The following is a 12,157-nucleotide window of genomic DNA, read 5'->3' as shown; positions in this document are numbered from 1 at the left end:
CTAAATTACTTTCTTTCTCATTTGTTCCTGAATTGCTTTTGATCTCAACATGATGTGTTCTACTTCACTTTGTCAGGCAGGTCCTATTTAAGTGATTTCTTGAAAATCTTGAAAATCTTGAAAAACAGATTTAGTATTCATCAAAATTAATTAAAACATATCTAATCCCATTTTATTAACCAATGTCTTTGCTGCTGACCTTTGATGATCCAGTTCAACCATACTAATAAGCAAAAATTACTTTAGATAAACTAACAATTGTGCTTCATTGTTTTTTTATTTCTGAAGAGTGTTGAACCCTCTTCTCCTGCGTTCTACTTTACAGACGTGAATTTACTTTTCCTTCAGCCTGAGGTTTATTTATTAAACTTTTTGGTGTGAAAGGGCGTTTACATTTGCTATGATTAGAACTTCTTGTATTAAAAACAATCAAGCCCTGGTCATATTTAAAAAGTAACAAAAAAGCAACGTAACATTAATTCCATAAAAAGTAACGTAATTAGTTCCCTATCTGTCGGTCACTACGAGTTATGTCGTGACGACATTAGGGGATTTACTTGAGAGCCCCGACTGCCTCTGATAAGAGAAAACGCCAATGAAATTTGGCTAGTGGATTTTGCATACCTGAGCCACTCCCCGTGCATACGGGTATAAAAGGGCGACAGGTGCATCCACTCATCAGATTTTTGCTTCGGAGCCGAGTGGATGAGAAATCTTCAAAACAGATCAGATCTCCACAAAGCCGTCTGCCTCGAAGTTTGTTCCTGGGTGGCGTTACGGTGCAGACAGCGGTGTCCCTGCAGCAGCGATTCCCCTGGGCACTTCACCTGAAAGAGCAAATTTCTAAAACACTGGGCGGTTCGCGTCTTTTTAAAGATGCCGTTCCGTCCGTGTTCTCTTGGTTGCGGTCGCTTCCTGTCCTCGGATGACGGTCACGAGCGTTGTCTTCAGTGTCTGGGCATCCAGCACGCTGAAGATGCGTTTGTGGATGAGTCATGCGCCTGTTGTGGGCGTATGAACATGGCAACGCTGCGTTCTCGCCTTTCCTTTCTGAAAGGATTGGCACCCTCTGCCGCCACCCGTCCCGGTCTCTCTGGCTCGAGCAGAGGACCGCCGGCTGGCGCTCTGGGAGATCTGAGGGTGACGGTAAGAGCTTCTCCGCCGGGCACGTCCCCGCGGACCTCTTACTCCTCCCGCAGCGCTTGTTCCGTCCGGTTCCCGAGTGATTTCGCTGGTTCGCCTCACGGGGCCGCCAGCATTTCATTCGGTGCGCCGCCCGAGGATCAGATGTCGATCGCGGCATCGGGGGATGGGCTTTCGTCCTCTGAGGATGAACGATCGGCGGGGCTGCCCCCCTCGGGTGTTGTCGCCACTGCCGATCCGGACCCAGAGCTGACGGCCATGCTTGCCCGGGCAGCCGTGAGTATCGGGCTGGAGGTCAACAGACCGCCCAGTCCCGAGCCCTCGCGGCTGGATGATTGGTTCATCGGCGCAAAACGCGACCAGCGGCCGCACTTTGCCCCGGTGCCTTTCTTCCCGGAGGTGCATGAGGAGCTGACGAAGTCGTGGACGGCCCCTTTCTCGGCCAGAAGCCGCTCGTCTCCCTCCTCCGTCCTCACTACCCTCGATGGCGGGGCGGCCAGGGGGTACGTGGATATTCCCCAGGTGGAGAGAGCGGTTGCGGTGCACCTGTGCCCGCAAAACGCCGCCACCTGGAGGAATCGTCCGCGTCTCCCGTCCAAAGCCTGTAAGCTGACGGCCGCACTCGCCGCCAAGGCCTACAGCGCTGCGGGCCAGGCCGCCTCTGCCCTGCATGCCATGGCCATCCTGCAAGTTCACCAGGCCAAGGCACTAAAACAAATGCACGAGGGTAGTCCCGACCCGGGGTTGATGCAGGAGCTGCGCACGGCGACTGACTTCGCTCTCCGGGCGACGAAAGTCACGGCGCGGTCCCTCGGGAAGGCGATGTCCACGTTAGTGGTCCAAGAGCGCCATCTCTGGCTCAATCTGGCCGAGATGAAGGACGTCGACAAAGTACGCTTTCTCGACGCCTCCATCTCCCAGACGGGGCTATTTGGCGACACTGTCGAGGGTTTTGCCCAGCAATTCTCGGCAGTACAAAAGCAGACGGAGGCAATTCAGCACATCCTCCCTAAACGGCGGGATGCTCCAGCTGCCACCGCTGGCCCAAGGGCCAGGCCCCAGTCTGCTGGTCGCCGTGGGCGCCCTCCTGCGTCCTCCAGAGCTGCTCCGCCCCGTGCTGAGTCGTCACCTAGGCCGGTGCGTCGAGCCTCTCGCAGGAGTGCGGCGCCCCCTGCGCCTCAGCCGGCCGCCAAGTCCTCCAGGAAGACGACAAAGCGGCCCTGACGCGCACAACCCGGAGATGGAGGAATTTGCTCTTTCCCAGGAGACGACGAGGCTAGCGTCGCTCCTTCCCCCGGAGGAGGGCCGGGTGGAGAATCCTGTGTTTTCTTTTCTTTCTGTTCCGCCACTGGCTCAAGGGCCAGTGGTACCCACATTGTCTAAGAAAGAGCAATTTCCCTTCCCTCCGGGTTCCCAGGTCTGCGGGCTGACAGTGTGCGACGCAATGCCTCCTCACTCTCACCCGAGACCCATATTGCCAGTGGCCAAGAGAGTGCGGTCTGGGGACGCGATGCCTCCCCGCGCACCTCTAGCCAGTCCCCCCGGGGACTTAGGGAGTTTTGTGGGGATGAGTCAGAACGCACTGCCTTCTGTTCCATCCAACCTTACTCCCCCTCGCTGCACCACTGCGGGCACGTCGATTGGGCCTTTGGTGCCGCTTGCACGGTATCTGGGGGCGTGGCTTGCGCTACCCAGCCCGTCTCGCTGGCTCATTCGCACAGTTCGACTCGGCTATGCGATTCAGTTCGCCAGGCGGCCGCCCAGGTTCAGCGGCATCCTCGAGACTTCGGTGGCAGTCCGAGATGCACCTGTCCTGCGCGAGGAGATTGCTGTCCTTCTGGCAAAGGGTGCAATCGAGCCGGTCCCTCCAGCCGAGATGAGGCAGGGGTTTTACAGCCCCTACTTCATCGTGCCCAAGAAAGGCGGTGGCCTTCGGCCAATCCTGGACCTGCGAGTCTTGAATCGGGCCCTACACAAGCTTCCGTTCAAGATGTTGACGCAGATGAGTTCACTCCGTGGATTGGTTTGCAGCGATCGACCTGAAGGACGCTTACTCTCATGTCTCGATTCGCCCTCGACACAGGCCGTTCCTACGGTTTGCGTTCGAGGGGCGGGCATGGCAGTACAGGGTCCTCCCCTTCGGGCTCTCCCTGTCTCCCCGTGCCTTCACGAAGGTGGCGGAGGGCGCCCTTGCCCCGTTACGGGAAGTGGGCGTCAGGATCCTCAACTATCTCGATGATTGGCTCATCCTGGCCCGATCGCGAGAACAGTTGGGTGGTCACAGGGACCTGGTGCTCCGGCACCTCAGCCAGTTGGGGCTTCGGGTCAACTGGGAAAAGAGCAAGCTCTCCCCCGTGCAGAGAATCTCTTTTCTCGGTGTGGAGTTAGACTCTGTGAGTATGATGGCACGTCTCTCGGACGAGCGTGCCCAATCAGTGCTGAACTGCCTGAGTTCCTTCAGAGGCAGGACAGTGGTTCCGCTGAAACAGTTTCAGCAGCTCCTGGGGCATATGGCATCCGTAGCCGCAGTCACGCCGCTCGGGTTGCTTCATATGAGACCACTTCAGCACTGGTTACACTCACGGGTCCCGAGATGGGCATGGCGCCGCGGGACATGTCGTGTCACCATCACGCTATCGTGTCGCCGCTCTTTCAGCCCCTGGTCGGACCTTGCCTTCCTACGGGCCGGGGTGCCCTTAGGACAAGTGTCCCGGCATGTTGTTGTCACAACAGATGCCTCCAGCATGGGCTGGGGCGCTATATGCAACGGGCAGGCAGCCTCGGGGCTCTGGATGGGGCCTCGACTGCTTTGGCACTTCAACTGCCTAGAGCTGTTGGCAGTGCATCTGGCCTTAAAGCAGTTCCGGCCACTGCTCCTAGGCCAGCACGTGTTGGTCCGCACGGACAACACTGCGGCTGTTTCGTACATCAACCGGCAGGGAGGTCTACGATCACGCCGCATGTCACAGCTCGCCCGCCATCTCCTCCTCTGGAGTCAGTCACAGCTCAAATCGCTGCGCGCCGTCCACATTCCGGGGGAGCTCAATCGTGCAGCCGACGCGCTCTCACGACAGCTCACTTCCCCGGAGAATGGCGACTCCATCCCGAGACGATCCGGCTGATTGGAGTCGATTCGGGGAAGCTCAGGTAGACCTGTTTGCTTCCCGCAAGTCCTCCCACTGCCAGCTGTATTCCCCCTGGCCGAGGCCCCCCCCCGGCACGGACGCACTGGCACACAGCTGGCCTCGGGCTCTGCGCAAGTACGCGTTTCCCCCAGTGAGCCTGATCGCACAGACACTGTGCAAGGTCAGGGAGGACGAGGAGCAGGTCTTGTTGGTTGCGCCATATTGGCCCACCCGGACCTGATTTCCGGAACTCACCCTCCTCGCGACAGCCCCTCCCTGGCGCATCCCTCTGAGGAAGGACCTTCTTTCTCAGGGGCTCGGCACCATACGGCACCCGCGTCCGGCTCTGTGGAACCGCCATGTGCGGCTCCTGGATGGGACGCGGCAGACTTGAGTGGCCTGCCACAGGCTGAAGTGGAGTCTGTTCGCGGACTGGTGTTCTTCTCGGCGGGAGGACCCCCGAAGATGCACGATTGGAGTGGTGCTTTCTTTCCTGCAAGAGAGGTTGGAGCGCGGGCTGTCGCCCTCCACCTTGAAAGTGTACGTGGCTGCTATTGCGGCCCATCACGATGCAGTGGACGGCCGGTCCCTGGGGAAGCACGATCTCATCGTGAGGTTCCTGAGGGGTGCCAGAAGGTTAAATCCTCCTAGGCCACCCCTGATGCCCTCCCGGGATCTCTCTATTGTCCTGGCTGGACTTCAGAGAGGTCCCTTTGAGCCGCTGGACTCAGTCGAGCTGAAATTCCTGTCGGCCAAGACAGCGCTCCTGACCGCGCTCACTTCCATCAAGAGGGTCGGGGACCTTCAAGCATTTTCGGTAAGCGAAGAGTGCCTTGTGTTTGGGCCGGCCTACTCTCACGTTGTCCTGAGACCCCGGCCTGGATACGTGCCTAAGGTTCCCACCACGCCTTTCCGCGATCAGGTGGTGAACCTGCAAGCACTGCCCTCGGAGGAGGCAGACCCAGCCTTGGCGTTGCTGTGTCCCGTAAGAGCGCTGCGCATATACGTGGACCGCACCCGGAGCTTCAGAAGCTCTGAGCAGCTCTTTGTCTGCCACTGAGGTCAGCAGAAAGGGAAGGCTGTCTCCAAGCAGAGGTTGGCCCACTGGATAGTGGATGCCATCGCCTTGGCGTACCAATCCCAAGGCGAGCCGTGCCCCCTCGGGGTGAGGGCTCACTCCACACGGAGTGTTGCCTCCTCCTATGCGCTGGCGCACGGCGCCCCTTTGGCAGACATCTGTAGAGCTGCGGGCTGGGCGACACCGAACACCTTCGCGAGATTTTACAGTCTCCGCGTTGAGCCAGTCTCTTCCCGTGTGTTGGGTAACAGGTAAGTGGCGGGAAGAGTTGGCCGGTGTCACGCTTGCTGCGCCATTCCCCCTTACCCGGGGATACGAGCGCCTATTCTCTCCTCCAGTTAGTTCCCCGAACGGCGAACCCTGGCGGAGTTCCTCCAGCACCCCCGGCAGTCAGGCTGGGCGGAGCAGTCTGACGCCAGGCCCAGTACCGGTGTTAGCTTGCCCGGGTCTCCGGTCAGCCCCTGTACTCGGCTAGGTGCCCGTGCGGCCTGATTCCCTTCGGGTGATCCCACACGTGTATTCATCCACGGTACGGTTTCCCTCATGGTAAACCCGTGTCTTCCCTTTGACAGAGCTCTGTCAGGCCCTGCTGGCAGCCTTCCTCCCTTCTCCTAGGTAGGATCTGCCCCAGGGTCCAGGCGTATGTAGCACTGCCCCAGGCTTGGGCCAGTCCATACCAGTGTCTCCACACGTTACCTCCCTTCGGGCAGGGTGTGGCCTCCGTAGCGCCCTTCTCCGGAAGGCTCGCTTCCCCATCGTTACTGCCGGGCTGTAACAACAAACAGGAAAGACTTGAAGCAATCTTTCATAGAAGGTCGAAATCCCTTCCGATTTCTGGGGAAAGGAACAGCGGCTTGGCTATCTCCAGCAGCAATGTACTCAGTGGTCCCTGCGGGCACCAAGGTTAGCGAATTTGCGCTGGGGCGACGGGAAGGTTGCGACCTTCGCATCGCATTTGTCTGTCACGCGCTAGCTTGTCAACATCTGCATGCCACAAGGTCGTGACGGGGTTCAGGTTGTGGCGCTTTCCATAGACCCCTAATGTCGTCACGACATAACTCGTAGTGACCGACAGATAGGGAACGTCTCGGTTACGTACGTAACCCTCGTTCCCTGATGGAGGGAACGGAGACGTTATGTCCCCATGCCACAATCTTGAACCATCGCTGGTTGCCAGGGACACGTTCTCGGCTCCTCAGCGGAAAACCTGATGAGTGGATGCACCTGTCGCCCTTTTATACCCGTATGCACGGGGAGTGGCTCAGGTATGCAAAATCCACTAGCCAAATTTCATTGGCGTTTTCTCTTATCAGAGGCAGTCGGGGCTCTCAAGTAAATCCCCTAATGTCGTCACGACATAACGTCTCCGTTCCCTCCATCAGGGAACGAGGGTTACGTACGTAACCGAGACGTTACTTTTTTAGGGAGTAACGCAATATTGTAATGCATTACTTTTAAAAGTAACTTTCCCCAACACTGCTCGCGAGTATTACATAAGAGTTATTTTTTGTTAGTTGTTGAGCTTAAGCGACCAAATACACACAAAATGACGTCTAAATGGCCGTGCTATCATCTTTAGCACAGTAGGTTCCTAAATGTAAACAGCTGAGAAAGAAAACGATCTATGCATTCGGTCTTGTGAGAGCAGCCATTCACATCAAATCTTTTGCGCACTGAAGTTTGTTATTTCAAATGTAGATGTGCGGCAAGCGTGCTCATAATAGAAGATTTTTCATGAAATATTGTGACGAGTCGACTGCCTCCCCCCTGTCCATCATCACCACCCCGTCCCTTATTCGCCGCCCTTCACCAGGCTCCCGACGGGAGTGGGTGTGTGAGAGAGAGGAGGGGCGCTGAAACAGCCAGGGCTGGCGGCGTGTGATGAGGCGCACCTGACGTGAATGGAGCCTCATCACCGCCGCCGTTTAAACTCCGAGCGCGCCTCTCCTCGGGAGACCGGTCTCTTCCCCGTGCATGCACGCTGGTGTCCTCGTGGGTCCAGGAAAGGGAGCGTAGAGGGAACTACCTGCCGCCGCCAGAGACGCGAGCGGCCGGACCCGCAGTCCGGCCGACACTGCACCCGCGATACGGCCGTCGGGCAAGGACGCCGGGCCGTGGAATCCCGTCGAGCACCCGGGGATGAAGGAGTTGGACGAAGCCGCCACAGAAGCCGCCGTCACCCGCGCCCCGGGACCTCCAGACGGGAGCGCGTGCGGCCGCCGGACTCCGCCCCTTACCTGGACCCTTCCCTCCAGAACACTGCCCTCCTTCACGAGCCCCGTAGCACAACGAGGACACCAGATCCCTGTTTATTTTGGACACTTTTCCCCCTTTGGACACTTTATTTTGAAATATTGTTTAATAAAAACCTCTCCGAGGCTTGACGCCACGCCCACTGTGTCTGTCGTTGGCTCCTCCCGCCACAGTGGTGGAGAATGCGGGCAGGCGGAGCCTAGACAGCACAGTTGGGCAACATCTGATGACGTCATCCCCTCTCGCTCGCAAGAAGCCGTAGAGCCCGTACGGGGACGGAGGAAGGACGGGGACAGCCTCCCAGCCACCAATGGGGTAAGTGACATTCTGTCTATTTGTCATCATTACCCCGTGGTTGGTTGAGGCTGTCAACTAAAACCCGATTTCTCTGTCCCGGCTCCGGCGCGGTGCGAGAGGGAGCGTTGCCCGGAGAGGAATCCCTGCCCCGCCCACTCCGACCGCTGGAGCCTGGTTGAGGAAGGTAGCACTCCTGCGTGGGCGGCGACCCTCGGACGGGGATGTCGCTTGGGGGGGGGAATGTGACGAGTCGACTGCCTCCCCCCTGTCCATCATCACCACCCCGTCCCTTATTCGCCGCCCTTCACCAGGCTCCCGACGGGAGTGGGTGTGTGAGAGAGAGGAGGGGCGCTGAAACAGCCAGGGCTGGCGGCGTGTGATGAGGCGCACCTGACGTGAATGGAGCCTCATCACCGCCGCCGTTTAAACTCCGAGCGCGCCTCTCCTCGGGAGACCGGTCTCTTCCCCGTGCATGCACGCTGGTGTCCTCGTGGGTCCAGGAAAGGGAGCGTAGAGGGAACTACCTGCCGCCGCCAGAGACGCGAGCGGCCGGACCCGCAGTCCGGCCGACACTGCACCCGCGATACGGCCGTCGGGCAAGGACGCCGGGCCGTGGAATCCCGTCGAGCACCCGGGGATGAAGGAGTTGGACGAAGCCGCCACAGAAGCCGCCGTCACCCGCGCCCCGGGACCTCCAGACGGGAGCGCGTGCGGCCGCCGGACTCCGCCCCTTACCTGGACCCTTCCCTCCAGAACACTGCCCTCCTTCACGAGCCCCGTAGCACAACGAGGACACCAGATCCCTGTTTATTTTGGACACTTTTCCCCCTTTGGACACTTTATTTTGAAATATTGTTTAATAAAAACCTCTCCGAGGCTTGACGCCACGCCCACTGTGTCTGTCGTTGGCTCCTCCCGCCACAATATATACACGCTATTGGTCAGCATGAACGTCTTTCATTGGCGCGTGAGGACGGGGATCCGCCAAAATGAGGTGCCGGATTGGATTTCGGAGGTACCGGATCTGGATCCGGCTTGTTACGGCACAAATTAAGCCCTGGTCCTATCATAACAAACCATACATCAATGGAAAGCTTATTTATTCAGCTTTTAGATGATGTATAAATCTCAATTTTGAAAAATGTACCCTTATGACTGGTTTTGTGGTCAATGGGTCACATATATACTTGAAGAGATAATATATATATACTGTATATATACGTGTGTGAATGTGTGTGTGTGTGTGTGTGTATATATATATATATATATAGACACACACACACACACACACACACACACACACACTAAGGCTGTGTGTGTGCCTTAGTGTTATAGTTGTAGTGATATATTTGTGTGTGTCTTAACAAGTCCTGCAAAGGTTGCACGTGTAAAATTATACAGCCTAATTTGTTAGTCATAACTTAAGGCTCTTTCCTGAGGTTGACTATTCTTGAGAAGACAATCTAATAAAAGCTAGCTTCATGCATGGATATTATGTTTACATTTACAAAGTCAAGAGAGATTACTTTATGAAAACCTGTATGAAATATAGGGTAGGATAATTAAAAATGTTTGTGTGTACACACACACACACACACATTGATTTTTCTTTTATACCAAAAATCATTAGGATATTAAGTAAAGATCATGTTCCCTGAAGATATTTTGTAAATTTCCTACTTTAAATATATCAAAACTTAATTTTTTATTAATTTTGGATTGCTAAGAACTTAATTTGGACAACTTTAAAGGCAATTTTCTCAATATTTAGATTTTTTTTTTTTTGCTGCACCCTCAGATTTCTGATTTTCAAATATTTGTACCTCGGCCAAATATTGTCCTATCATAACAAACCATACATAAATGGAAAGCTTATTTATTCAGCTTTCAGATAATGTATAAATCTCAAATTTGAAAAATGGACCCTTATGACTGGTTTTGTGGTCCAGGGTCACATATATACTTGAAGAGAGAATATATATATATATATATAAACACACACACACACTAAGGCTGTGTGTGCGCCTTAGTGTTATAGTTCTAGTGATATATCTGTGTGTGTGTGTGTGTGTGTGCGTGTGTGTGCATGTTTATGTGGTTTATGAGGACACAAATTTGTATAATGACATGGGTATGACAGAGGTATTACAATATGAAGGTGGTTTATGAGGACACTGCCTATGTCCCCGTAATTCAAAAGGCTTAAAAAACATACTAAATGGTGTTTTTTTGAAAATCTAAAAATGCACAAAGTCTCCTGTGAGGGCTACGTTTAGGTGTAGGGTTGGTGTAGGGCAATAGCACACACAGTTTGTTCAGTATAAAAACCTTTATGCCTATGGAGAGTCCACAAAAACCAACATGTGTGTGTGTGTGTGTGTGTGTGTGTGTGTGTGTGTGTGTGTTTTGACAAGTCCTGCAAAGGTTGCACGTGTAAAATTATACAGCCTAATTTGTTAGTCATAACTTAAGGCTCTTTCCTGAGGTTGACTATTCTTGAGAACACAATCTAATAAAAGCTAGCTTCATGCATGGATATTATGTTTACATTTACAAAGTCAAGAGAGATTACTTTATGAAAACCTGTATGAAATATAGGATAATTAAAAATGTTTGTGTACACACACACACACAAACATATATACGGGTGTATATATATATATATATATATATATATATTCTCTTTAAGTATATATTGAAAACAAGTAGGATAATTAAAAATGTTTGTGTGTGTACATATATATATATATACAGTGGTGTGAAAAAGTGTTGATTTTAAATTTGTTTGCATGTTTGTCTCACTTTAATGTTTCAGATCATCAAACTAATTTAATTTTTAATCAAAGATAACACAAGTAAACACAATATGCAGTTTTTGAATGAAGTTTTTTTATTATGAAGGGAAAACAAAATCCAAGCCCACATGGCCCTGTGTGAAAAAGTGCTTGCCCCCTAAACCTAATAACTGGTTGGGCCACTCTTAGCAGCAACAACTGCAATCAAGCATTTGCGATAACTTGCAATGAGTCTGTTACAGCGCTGTGGAGGAATTATGGCCCACTCATCTTGGCAGAATTGTTGTAATTCAGCCACACTGGAGGGTTTTCGAGCATGCCACAGCATCTCAATAGGATTCAGGTCAGGACTTTGAGGCCACTCCAAAGTCTTCATTTTGTTTTTCTTCAGCCATTCAGAGGTGGATTTGCTGGTGTGTTTTGGATCATTGTCCTGCTGCAGAACCCAAGTTCGCTTCAGCTTGAGGTCATGAACAGATGGCCGGACATTGTCATTCAGGATTTTTTGGTAGACAGCTGAATTCATGGTTCCATTTATCACAGCAAGTCTTCCAGGTCCTGAAGCAGTAAAACAGCCCCAGACCATCACACTACCACCACCATATTTTACTGCTTTTATGATGTTCTTTTTCTGAAATGCTGTGTTACTTTTACGCCAGATTAATGAGACACACACCTTCCAAAAAGTTCAACTTTTGTCTGGTCAGTCCACAGAGTATTTTCCCAAAAGTCTTGGGGATCATCAAGATGTTTTCTGGAAAAACTGAGACGAGCCTTTATGTTCTTTTTGCTCAGCAGCGGTTTTCGTCTTGGAACTCTGCCATGCAGGCCATTTTTGCCCAGTCTCTTTCTTATGGTGGAGTCATGAACACTGACCTTAACTGAGGCAAGTGAGGCCTGCAGTTCTTTAGATGTTGTTGTGGGGTCTTTTGTGACCTCTTGGATGAGTCGTCGCTGCGCTCTAGGGGTAATTTTGGTCGGCAGGCCACTCCTGAGAAGGTTCACCACTGTTCCATGTTTTCTCCATTTGTGAATAATGGCTCTCACTGTGGTTCGCTGGAGTCCCAAAGCTTTAGAAATGGCTTTATAACCTTTTCCAGACTGATAGTTCTAAATTACTTTCTTTCTCATTTGTTCCTGAATTGCTTTTGATCTCAACATGATGTGTTCTACTTCACTTTGTCAGGCAGGTCCTATTTAAGTGATTTCTTGATTGCGAACAGGTGTGGCAGTAATCAGGCCTGGGTGTGGCAAACACTTTTTCACACAGGGCCATGTGGGTTTGGATTTTGTTTTCCCTTCATGAAAAAAACCCTTCATTTAAAAACTGCATGTTGTGTTTACTTGTGTTATCTTTGATTGATATTTAAATTTGTTTGATGATCTGAAACATTAAAGTGTGACAAACATGCAAAAAAATGTAAAATCAGGAAGGGTGCCAACACTTTTTCACACCACTGTATATA

Source organism: Barbus barbus (genome assembly GCF_936440315.1).
Source record: "Barbus barbus genome assembly, chromosome: 13".
NCBI classification, from domain to species: domain Eukaryota; kingdom Metazoa; phylum Chordata; class Actinopteri; order Cypriniformes; family Cyprinidae; genus Barbus; species Barbus barbus.
This window is presented reverse-complemented; position numbering follows the sequence as displayed.